Below are 13,195 nucleotides of genomic sequence, written 5' to 3' on the forward strand. Positions count from 1 at the left end.
CAGTTTAAAAAATAAGTTATGCTATAAGGAAATACAAACTAAAACAAATGGGGATTGAATTAAATAAAAAGGGCACATTTCCATGTATGCACTGCTCTGTACGCAGTGTGATATGCAAGAACAATAAATTCATACATCCTAAAACTAAGAAAGAATATTGGTTTAATTATACTGCTACTTGTAATTCTAGCAACATTGTTTACTTAGCTACATGTGATGTATATCCAAGTTTTTATGATGGCAAGTCTAGTGGAAAGCTATGTGAACGGATTACTGAACATAGGTCCGATACAAAAAGGAATATTTCTACAAATGCAATTGCAAAGCATAATATTGATTTTGGAAATGCAAAATTTTTCATTCAGGGTTACCGACATATGCTATGCTAGTCAAAAGAGGGGGAGATAGGAATAATGACTTAAAAACCAAAGAATACAACTGTATTATTAGACTACAAGCAGACAGTAGTCCAGGTATTAATTCTGTTTCTATTAAACCAGTTCTGAAAAAAATGCAGACACGTTTTAAAAATATTTGAATATAATACTATATATCATATAGCCATTTTATAAATGTCTATTTAAATATGCATATATAAATTAACTGATTATATAATTAGATAGTGATGTTGGTTGGCTGTTATGTGATACTTTTTAAATAGTACTGTGTTTTACTATGGTTGTATCACACTAAAGGAGTCATCCAAAAGCTGCGTGTTTCAACTACGTTTTATTGGAATTCTTTTATTAAACGTTTGGACGTAACTAGACTTTTTCTGTGCGTTTGCTGTGGACAATTCCATTATACTCGGCCCTCATCAGACCAGTAATGGAGTAACAATGGTCCCATTTGTATGTACCTCAAACACCTGCAACAACTGGAGACCACACAAAGGTTTCTCACCAAGAAATTAGAGTACACAAAAACTGTCTTGCGCAGAAAAACTGAAAGTCCTGTCACTCTATTCTGTGTCCTACAGGTTGCTAAGGCGTAACCTGTGCCTTGCTTACAGGGCAGTCTCTGACCTGGCCCTGAAAGAAATGCCTCACATTCATAAATCAAACTGATTGAGGGTCACTTGTTCCACGGATCTTAACGTAGCCTCCAACATGAACAGGCCATGCTGGAGAGAAAGACATCTCCCAGAGACTGCTGCTTCTCTGGAACAAGCCTCCAATTACCATGAAAGGAGAACCGCTCCCTGACCCTCTTCAAAACACAACCTAGATCAATGGATGGGTGACTGCAAATTCACTCCTGGGGTGGTGCCCATGTCTCTGCGGGCAGAAGAATCCAGTATTAACTACAATAGACTGTTACCCTCTGGGAACATCACTCACCTAGCCACGGACAATTAGGGCAACACAGGAGAAGTATAGCTAGGCTTGTAAGAGCTCTAGGACCTTTAGCCTAGTAACCTCCTATGAACCTAAAATCATCCCTGGCTGTCCTATAGTCTCCACTACAGAAAATGTTCACCAGGAACTTGACCTTTGCTTTTAGGAGATAAACACCGCACCCTTCTATATTCAGACATGCCTCAGAAATATCTTTGTCCTGTCCAAAGTATTGCTCAGCTTGAGCAGGTTGTGTGAAAAACGAAGATCCCCGTGACAATCCTCTGGTGACCCCTCAGGCTATCCAAAATTTCCTGCTCTATCTAGGCCTGAAGAAAGCCACAATACAAATGTGTGTATGGGGGGAGGGGGTTAATGTTCACACTACTGAGTCTCAAAAATGTGACCACCAGTGCTACACCTCAAACATCCTAGGTGCAGAACAAGAAAAAATTGGTAATAAAAGGATGTAGCCTAACTCGTAGAAATTTCTTATGGCTCCCATGAACAGACAGAGACCTGAAAGTGCGCATCTTTCAGGTCCAATGTAATTATAAAAGCTACCATCACAGTTAAGGGGAAGCACATATCGGAGGATGAATAAACCCTTGAGGACTGGGTTAGTCCCACTAGGCTAGTAACCTCTAAGGGAGACCAGAGGTGTTACTTGTACTGCTTGAGGAAATTTGGCCAGGCCATTGTGGAACTTCCCCTATCTTCATTTTCAGTATTTTCAGGAAACAAATCAGATACAACAGATCCAAATGTCAGTCTCCAAAGCTCATCCATCATTGGCACCAGATTAGTTGGGAGTAAAAATTTGATCCTTCCTTCATGCTTGACATCACAATCACCCAAAGGTCTTCGAATTGGTTCAGTCCTTACCTCAGGAAGGGCAATTCAGATGAAAGAGGGGACAAAATGTAAGGGAATAAGGAGGATGAAGTGAGTGACTCAGTTGTCAGACTGACCGGATGGTCCATTTTGTGCAGTCTTTCTTTATCCTAGCTTGAGGGTTTTCTTTTTATCCTGCTCGCCTTCTACTGACTAAATATAATAGGCTTAAGTTTTGAAAGTGTAGCTTCTGTTGTACCCGAGAATAGGAGGGTGATTTATTTATTTAGTTGTTAACTACCAGTTTACCCTTCAGTGTCTTATTAAACATCTTGTGAAAAGCTTTTCAAACAAGTCCATATCCAAAGGGACACCTGTCCCTTAAAGTTTTCCATTAGGTCTTGTATCATGACCCAGGCATGGCACCTAAATGACCCAGCTGAAGACAACCTGGAAATCGCATCTAAAGCATCACAGTTACACTACATCAAATTGAAGTATATACTATAATTCCATGCCATATTTAGAGATTTGGAATGGTAGGGTGGCGAGTCCTGATATTGCAAAAGTAGCACATAAATTTAACATTTGTTTACTGGGACAGTCTGACTTGGAACAAAGCCAATTTTCAGCGGAGGCCTGTGGAGAAATGCTCCAGATGCAGATCCTTGCAAAATGGGAAGAAACTGGAGTACCTGGAGAAACCCCATACAAACACAGGGACATGCAGATTCCACACAGAAGGCACTACAGACAAGAATTAAACCGGAGAACATCTTGCTGTGAGGCGACAACTCTACCACTGCACTGTTGAAAAGATAAAAGCTACCAACTACATGTGGAACAAAAAAAAAATAAAGATGGTTAAAGAAAGAGGTTACTGGAGAAAGAGAATTAATGGGAAATGATGCAATTCAACTGGAGAGACACATCTGTTTAGGAGTGCAATCCAAGGAACAAGCTGGAATAGAGACCTGAAGGTTTCATCTGACTGTATAGGAAATACTAGGTTTACAAGCATTAAAGTTATTTGAAAATGTATTCAGTGTACTGCTGCAAAAGGCGAACATTTAGCCTACACAACAGATGAGCAATTCATTTTACATGCAAACAGACGAATAAGAACAGAGGAAGTTAAACTACAAATTTATAATAATTAGCATTTTAACCATTTAAGAAGCAATTGAACCTCCGATACTGGGGAACAACTCCACATAGTGTTCCATTATATGGAACACTACATCCCCAAATGATAACGCATCAAAAGGACAGTCAAGGGACAAAGAAACCTCTTCAGATCCCAAAGCCAAAGGAAAGTATTTGTAAGGAATATGTTAAGGATTTATTTAGCAGAGTCCAACTCATCACAGAATCAGAATTCCAATGTCTCTCAGACAGGGTGGGTGAACAAGATGCAGCAGCATACACAGACCATCCTTGTGGGGATTTCACAGCTATGAGGGCATATAAACAGTCCTTCAGTACAGTACTGCAACTCTGTGAGGATCCTTAGCTGCAGCAGACACGTTTGGTTTTCCGTTTCCTTTTTAAAGGAATATTTGCCTTGACAAATCTAGAAGGTTCGGAGCCCTGGGCAAACTCAGTGAGGGTACTAGGCACCTCCTCCCCGACTAAAATATTAGGGAATACCCCTAGGCCCTTCAGATATAAATATCAGCACCACAGTTCTCCCTCTACATCTGCACTAGACATACGCACAGCCTCACAGATTGTGTGAGTGGGCAGCTCCATGTCTGCCAACTGGGTCGCAGCAGAGGGAACTGGCGCCAGCAAAGGCTGGTCCTTGGGTTCTTCATCCAGAGATAGACATTTAGTGGAGGCTGGAGAGCAGCAGATTCAGTACACATTTTAACTTTTTTATTTAGAGGCAGCTGAAATTTGGGGCAGGTGGACTCAGCCATGGTTCCCTGGGTCAATAACTTGACACGGGTTTTCCAGATAAATAGAATGGGAAGACAAAAGGTTGCAGTGTGTTTTCATTACAAATGCCAAAAAATACCCCTCTGAGCACAGACCTCAGTAGTATCTAAACAAAAAAAGCACTTGTCTGTCTGTCTTTATGGGGAATCTACCTCCCACACTCATTTCCCCTTCATGGATGACATGAAAGCAAACTTTGGAGGAGGAAAAGAGAAAGAAAGGAACCAGCTCAGTGAAAGGCATACAGATGGAATTCACTAGTAGTGTTCAGACCGCCAGCAAAGTTCTGAGAATTACCAGTTTGTAAATCACATATGTACCTTATGCCTTGCGTGTAAGTACATACGTCTGACATACAATGCCGGGAAGGTATAAAGGTTTTGATATACGACCAGACTTTGTGTTATATCCTGTCAAGGATAGCCTAAATAAAGAATTCTGAAACAGTGATGAGGAAAGACATTAGGGAGATGAATAGCCTGGCTAAATGTAAATTTAGCGACTTACTTAGGCATAAAGGAATGAAGGATTGATTTAAAATTCTCTGTGAAAAAAAGAGAGAGGAGGTTAATTCACCATAAAAGCTTGCAACTCAGATAATCACTGCTCCAACTTCTGCAAGGTTAACGGTTTTCCAAGACAAGAACTTGGAATCAGCCTCATCAGCAGGTTCAAAAGGAAAAAGTGCAAGTTTAAGATCCCAAGAAGAAGCCACAGGTCTTGTAGGCGAACAAATATGCAAAATCCCTTTAATAAACAGTTTCACTTGAGGCAGAGTAGAAGGGGGGCAGACAAGCAGAGATGGTTAAGAGGTAAAGCTTGATGGATGCGGAAAAAAGGCCAGAGGATAGGAACTCGCACAAATACTGCAGAATCAGGGGTGTCAGCTTTAAAATGACACTGGTTTCTTGTTTCTGCACCAACTAGAAAATATTTTCTACTTAGACAAATAGGATTGTTTTGGCAATAGGTTTCTTAGCCTCCATTAATTCCTTGCTGTATGCCCTCAGAAAACAGGTGTCAAAGGTATTAACAGTCCATCATCCAGACAGTGAGTTGAAGAAACTGAAGGATGGAATCGATCAATGAACCAATGTGTTGTACTCCCATCCTGTGATGAAGTTTGGGGTAAATACCTTTGGCCATTCTCAAAAGATAGAACCATTACTACTATGTCAAAAGTAGGTTACAAAAATTTTCCTTGGAGACTCCTTCAGGATCTTTGGACAGCTTTGGTTAACAAAGGAAAAAGGTAGGAAAGCATACAGAAACGATCCCGACCATTAGATGGAAAAAGCCATCTGTCTTACAAAGTTTTGTGCAAGGAGTCTTGGGGCAGAACTCCTTTTGTCTGCTGGAAGACTGTGGGCGAGTCTAGAGGTTTCCTTTCACACTACATGATCATACCCACAAGGTCGAGAAGAGCTTTTTAAAATCTCGTCTTCCTGGATGCACTCAGGAGGGTGAGGAAGAGGAATCTGTGATGGACATTGCAGTTCTTTTACTGTGGCAGCTTTACACTCCCCTCCTGATCCGTATTAAAGATGAGTTGACAAAAAACATTAGATGGAGGAGCACCCTGGGGTGAAGCCAGTGACGGTACCAATTCTAAATAGATTTCAGCTATCCCTCAGGGTTGCTTTTACACCTCATCTTTGTGAGGCAGACTTAAAAGCTCAGTACCAAAAGAACCAGTAAACTTGCTGATGTTGGCATCAAAAAGGATAACACTAAAGAAACTAGGCCAAATCTCGACACAGCTATGCATCGGCACAAAGGATGATCTTGGTGTTGCACTAAAAATTGACATGGTCAGCACTGACAATGGCCCGAGGGCATCTAGGTCAAAACTAGTAGAGACCTAGAATCACTGGTGGCCTAGACCCTAGTAACCTCAGAGCTAAAGGTTTTTGTACCCAGGTCAGAAATACAGAAGGGGGCACTGGCACTGAGGCAAAAGACTAAATCAGAGCCAAGGCAGAAGTAGGCTTCAAGAACATTGGCACTGAAACGTCAGTCAAATAGGGCCAGGGTAAAGACCAACAGTATTGACTTTAAGAGGTGTTCTTTCATCACTCTGTTACAAAAGGAAGGGGGTAGGATGCATCTCAATTTATGCCTGAAGAAGCACCCCCATCATGCCCAAACAAAGGGAGGGACTGCAGAGAGACCTCTAGGAATGTATACACACACACGAGGAAGTGCTCTGTTCTACAAATATTTGGCAATACCTTGTCTTTAGAAAAAAGAGACTCTTCCTTGACAAAGGAGCTGGAATAATAAGCACCACCACCTGAGGTTCCCCTGAAATTAAATCCTCTGAGGTAAACTCCACATGGGGAAGTCTCAACATCTCAGCAACCCCATCATATGACAACGTTTCCCTTTTCTTGATTTAGATGTAGCAGAAGATTCAAAATGCAATAAACTTAAAAATTTGTTACAGCCTTCCCAGTTAACCACCCTAACTTGCTACAAATTATTAGTCTATTGATGTGCCTTAGACTGAACATCTGTGTGGCATGAGAGTGAATCTCATGCCCACATTTCCTGCACTTACAGAACCCTTAAGGTCCTATCCTTGTTTATAGTCAAAGAGGAATAAACCAGAACTAATTGATTTTAAAAAGCCAAATGTATAAATCTGAAGCATTAATAAATTAACTCAAATGAACAAGATGTACAAAGAATTCACATTTAAAATCAATTAAAGAAACCAGCTAATAGTGATTTGAGAGCACAGGAGGAATAAATGCTAACAAATTCACTATTAAATTAGTTAAACTGGAACATAGTAAATGCTCAAAAAAACTTTTCCTCTGACCAAAAAGCTCAATCAGACTTTAGAAGTAAATGAATTCTCCTCCAAAAAGCACCAAATGTTATTGCCAGGCAAAACAGAGTTTCTCTTGAAACTCTCGCTCTCTCTCAAAGCCAGCAGAGACCATCTAGAGAGAGCTGCAGTGCAATATGTAAGCCACAGAATGAAATTCAGACCCCAGGAATGTGAACACCAACTACGTGATTCCTAGTGCTACAAAAGATGAACTGGATCATGCAAGCTATTACACTACTCACAAAAAGAAAAAAAAAAGAATAATAAATCAGAAAACAGCTACCACAATGTGCAGTCATGGTTTGCATCCAAAGAACATAATAATGAACAGTTTAAAAGCCACCAGCGAGACGTAAACCAAATAGTACAGCAGTTAACATGCCATTATCAAAATCACAAGATGGTGTGGACATGCAGAAAGATAAACAAAAGGTTACAATGGCCATCTAAGTATAGGAGAAAAATAAATGTGTTCTTGCATAATCAAGGACTCAAACGTCAGTCTCTATAAATGTTAGGATTTCTGTAGCTTGTTTATGGCTCCACACCTCCCAATGGTTTTCATGAAGATGCCTAAAAGCTAACTCAAATAATCATGGAGACCTTAAATCATATTACTCGCATTATTAAAAGGAGTAGGTAAGCGGAAATAACACGTAAAGGATCTAGGCATTCCAAAAGTTTACTCAGGAGCTACACACAACACACCAGTGCCTTAAATCAAACTTGCACATCTGCATATAGATTCATAGGTGTGTACTAGGCTAATGGCCCTGGAACCTTTACTAGCCTAGCCCATAGGATTACCCTGGCATCGTGCCACCCAACCTCAGTTCCTAGTGCATCTGTCGAGCAGAGCCACTGGAGTGATCCTGGGGTGAATTTTGTATTTCACATCCACTCAAGATTTCTCTTGAAGAGGGCCAGTGAGGTGCTCTGCTTGACATGTATGGTAAGTCTATTCCATAGCATGAGCAGTCTCTGGGTTATGAACCTGTCCCTCCAGCATGTTCTGTTGATTGTGGTAATGAGGTCGAGGTCTCTGGAGCGTGTGGTGCGGAGGGACTAGGATTTCTTTAGATGCAGCATCTCTTATGGAGCTGGGTCAGACATGGCTTTGCTAGTCAAGCGGAGATCACCTTTAAGTAGGCAATATGAGACAGAATAGTTGGGAGTTTTTTTTGAGTCTGTCCATATAGGATAAGTGTTTAAGGCCTAGGATCCTCTTTGTGAGTTACTTTTGCAGCCTCTCCAGTTACTGCACGTGTCTAGTGAGGTACATGCCAAATGGGGCATTGTACTCTGATTGGCCTAATGAGGGGGATGAGTAGAGGGAGACAATGAACTCTTTCTTCCTGGATGCAAAACCCTTAGCAATGAGATGTGCCACATAGAACTTTCTGACCACAGTGGCAATGTAGTCAAAAGAGAGGCTGCTGTCAGCCTGTGTTCCCAGATCTCTTAGAACATCTTCTGTGCTCAATGGACTACAATCAATGTGGTAATTCAAGGGAACCGGGTTTTTCCCAAAGGGGATGAACATATTTTTTGGCATTAAGCTTAAGGCCATGGTTCTGACACCAGTCGTTGGTCTCATTGAAGCCTTTCTGTAGGATGTTATCACTTGGGGAGTTAATAGGTTCCAACTTGCAATCATCTGCGAACTTTGTCAGCCAGAGTCCCTTCGTGTTGGCCTGGACTTCAGATAAGTAGTTACCAAACAGGAGAGGACCGAGGACCTAACCCTGTGGGTCTCCACTCGTGACTGGTCGGTAGTCTGAATTGGAGTCAGCTATTTTCACACTGTGGGCTCTGTGAGCCAGTTTGCAACCCACCTACTGATATAGGGGGTTGATGCTTAGCTTAGTAAATTTGTCTAAGATTCCCGAGTGGGGAATGGTATCAAAGGCCTTGGCCATATCAAGGTAGGCTGTATGAACCACCTTGCCATATCAAGGTAAGCTGTATGAACCACCTTGCCTTCATCCACAGCTCTAGTGACTTGACTCAAAAAAGTCTACCACGTTGAGCAGGCATGATCTACCTTTCACAAAACCAAACTGTGTAGGATCCAGAGTTTGGAGATTCCCTACATCCTTGCTTATTAGGTCCATGATGATGCGTTCCATAGCTTTGCATATCAGACTTGTCAGGCTAATGGGACGATAGTTCCCGGGGTCTGTAGTCGCTCCTCCTTTGTGGGGAGGGATGACTGTTGCACTGCGCCATTCGGTAGGGACAAAGCCAGAGGTGAGGCTGTGATTGAACAGGACACACAGGTGAGGTGCCAGTTCACTCTGTAGTTCATGCAGAACACAGCCAGGAATACTGTCAGGTCCCACAGAAGCTGTATTCTTGGCCTTTGACAGTGCTGTTTTAACCTGTGCAGCAGTAATACTGGGTGCCTGGCAATCTACTGATATTGCGATTGGTCCTTTGTAGGGGAGAGAGGGGTAAAGTTAGCACTGAATCTGTCCACCAGTATATTTGCAATATCTGTTGGCTCAGTATAGGAGGTACCATTACGCAGTAGCTCAGAGCAAACTTTGGTATTACCATGGAGATTCCTTACATAACTATAGAAGGCCTTGTGGTTGTCTTTACTATCTGCTGCAATTCTGTTTTCATAGCTAGCTGTAGAGGATTTGAGGAGGGACCTCAACCTTTAGTGGAGGCTGATAAGGGAGTTTTTCCGACTTCACCTTATTCCACATCAGTTTCTTCCTTCTGTTGTATAGTTTATGGCATGGGACCACCAGATTAGTTACTTTTTTTTTTTTTTTTTGAGGAGAGCATCTTAGTTCTACTGGGTATGGCGAGATCCATACATTTGTGCACGTGTTCGTACAGTGTGCTGGTGTATGATTTGGCGGTCATGCAACTATTCTCCATTTGCATGGGTGCGTGAAGTTAGCCACCAATTTTTTAGGAGCCCAAAGTTAGCTTTGGAGAAGTTTTTCATGGTGGTTACCTTTGTGGGGGGGTGGGTCGGAGGGATGTGGATTTCCAAGGTGATTAGATCTAACCAGGGAGGAGTTGACTACTGGTGGAGAGCAGCGGTCGCCCATGTTAGTAATGACCAGGTCAAGAATGTTGCTACCTCTAATGGGGGTAAGAATGAGCTGGTCCAGGGAACTGGAATTACTGAATTCCAGAAAGTGTTGGGCAAGTGTATTGGTACACGAGTAGTTTTCCCAGTTAATGGAGGGGTAGTTGAAGTCACCCAGTATGTGTGTGTTAGGGAGGACCCTAATATTCTCCAGGGTGCTTAGGAATGTGGAGTGTGACTCTTGGGACATGGTTGGGGACCTACAGCAGGCTACAACCCGAATCGCTGTCTTACCCAATCTTAGCTGCACCTGAAGCATCTCAGATGCGTTATGTTGGGAAACACCACCATCTTGGGGCCAAAAGGTGTGAAATGAGTTGTAGCCCGGTAGTGCAGTGGTGCTTTCTGCTGCCTTGAACAAGGTCTCTGCTGCAGCACAAATGTGGATGTTCTCCATTTTAAGGAGTACTTCGGGCGAGTGCATTTTGAGATTTAGACTTCTAGCATTGAGCAGCATGACCTTCAAATTGCATTTTACAGCTGTTACGGTGGTAATTTGGTCTTTGGAACACCGCCTAAAAATGCACTATAGGGGTGGCAAGAGCCTTGGCCAGTATCTGGAAGCCCAGGGGTGACAGATGCAGTCCATCTCTGGCAAAGCATCGAGGTCCGTCAATCAAGTCATCCCAGGCAGACAAATACTGGATCCCCTTAGAACGACACCAGAAACTTAGCCAATTGTTGAAATTAATCATTTGTTGCTTGTACTGTGGTATCATTCTGGGTGATGGCAGGATGCTGCTCAGGGATAGGGTCTTACCCGCATGGGCTACAGAATCCAAAAGCTCCTCCATGTTCCTTTTTATGTACTCCACGGAGGTACGTCTCAGGTCATTCACACCCACATGTACAATGACAGCCATATTTGTGCCAGTTATTGAGGAACCTGAGTGCGTGCGTTGTGGCGGATCCTGGCGCCTGGCTGTGATCTGTTACTTTCTTATTCATCCTAGTGAGTGGGACCCATCAGTGTGCCTCACTATTGAGTCACCTATGACTAGTGTTTTGGGCATGCTGTTTTGCCTCAGGTGCTTTGGTTGAGTGGCACACCATTTAGGAGTTGTGTCTCGTCATTAGTGTTGTGGTGGTTGAGTGCGTTTCTGCCTTGGACGTCTCTGCTGTTTGGTTAGATATGCTCCAATATTCAGTAAGTAAAGGGCTCTACGTACAAGAAGCCATCAAAATTGCTCTTTCAAAGGACAAAACAAGAGAAGTGACTTGGAGGAAGATGGAGACAATCTCTTTCAAAGATTTAGAAATCTCAGGCCTATTCTTATGAAACCTACTGAATCTAAACAGCTACAATCCACAGCAGAGAAAGTGCATGTGTGAAGGAGGTGCCAAACAAGTGTATGAAAATGTCAAGACATCTCACAGAAGCCACAGGAGGCCGTAACTGAAAGGGCAACAGGAACTGCTCAGCCTAAAAAGCACATGCTGCTCATTCACAACCATGCACTAAATACTCCACTGCAGCCCATCAGAAAAATGATCACATACACACACCATAGGATATGGAGTAGGAACCTTGCAATGCACCAATACAAACCCACTGGAGCCAGTGTAGAACAGCAGAACAAGCAAACCCAATGGAGAGCAGCCAAGCTGGAGACTAAAGGTCTAAAAAAATTAATGCCCCCTCCCCAACACAGCTACTCCACAAAACTTCAGCATATGAAAAACATGCAACTCATCAAGCAGAACAAACTTGTGGGGTGGGCAACGAAGAAAGAGTTAAAAGCACTGCAGCTGCCACCCTAGCCAAAAGGATAAATTGGAGAAATGTCTAGTACCATACACTGGATGAAAAACTTAGTATTCCTTCTTTAGAAAAGTCCGAGTGGCTGAATCTTTGACCTGTAATAAGCTGAAAAAAAAAATCTAAGGTAAAGACAAGTTCTCCACACAAAACATCTTGGAGGATAATGTTTCCCTCTGCTATTACAATAGGAAACAAATAAACCTATCCTGGAAAGGAAGTGCAATCACAAACTCAGGCCAGATCAACTTTTCCTTCAGAACAAGAACTTCCAAAACCTGCAGGCATGAAACATTAAGAAATGCTTTCTAGAAAGATGAAATCAAGCAATTAAAGAATGAAACAAGGACTCTTGCTGCAGACCTCACAGCATGCATTATGACCTTTTTTGTCCTGAAAATCCTTGGAAATTGTATCACCTATCTACCAGGATGTCTAGCTGGGATGTCCCATTTACAGTGAGGTTCCAGGAAGGTGTATTAAAAAAAAAAAAACAAAACACAACATTCTAGAAAAACAATATGGATGCAAAAAGCCATCTGCAACTGGGAAAAAAAAGCTCACGCTGTTGCACAGGAAAAGTAAAATAACGCTACCAGCCAAATATCTGATATGACAAGAAACATGTTCCATGCAAATTGCTTCAGTACATACAGTTAAACACCAAAAGTACATTTAAAAAAACAATTAAGAGGTAGAATCGATTTAACACAGCACAATTATGTGAACTAGATAAAACAAGAACCAGACGCACAAAACAGCAATGTGAAATACAAACAGCTGTAAACAATTACAGAAAAGGTGGAAAACAGTAACAGGCATAGGGTGGACACTGCAAAAGAAAGCCGTGGTAACATCACAAATTGGCAACAAGTGTAGAGTCCAAAATTTCTGCCTAACAGTTCTGTGGGATGCTTGCATGTTCTCCCAATGTGTGTGGGTTTTTTCCAGGTTCCCCACCTACCTCAAAGAAACATGCTGACTGGCTACACTAAACATTCCAAATATACTGCGTTTACCCTTGCCATTTAACTTTCCACTACAATTAGACAGTCAATTGTATTTGCATTTTTGGAATACACACACACACACACACACACACACACACACACACACACACACACACACACACACACACACACACACACGAATTTCAAGCCCAGTCTTTAGTCCCCCCCCACTCCTTAACTGAGGGTCTGTGCCCTGCTCCCACATATTAGAGAGACCACTTTACCTCATGCCAGAGGAATATTCAAAGACGTAACATCTGGAACTCTGTATACATTTCCTCATGTTTACATCTGTAGCTCTGCTGTACCAAGGATGACAATTATGGCCCTCAATTTCAACAGGCAACGTAGCCCTTATGGACTAGGCTG

General features: G+C 42.2%; 1 protein-coding gene across 1 annotated transcript in view; it reads right to left on the reverse strand.

Annotated features, from left to right (window-relative positions):
* Positions 1 to 13,195, reverse strand: part of PSMB7 (proteasome 20S subunit beta 7) — a 558,259-nt gene that overhangs the window by 454,575 nt on the left and 90,489 nt on the right. The gene's annotated exons all lie outside the window — the stretch shown is intronic.

This window comes from Protopterus annectens, chromosome 16.part0, assembly GCF_019279795.1.
Source record: "Protopterus annectens isolate FY-2018-M chromosome 16.part0, PAN1.0, whole genome shotgun sequence".
NCBI classification, from domain to species: Eukaryota; Metazoa; Chordata; order Ceratodontiformes; family Protopteridae; genus Protopterus; species Protopterus annectens.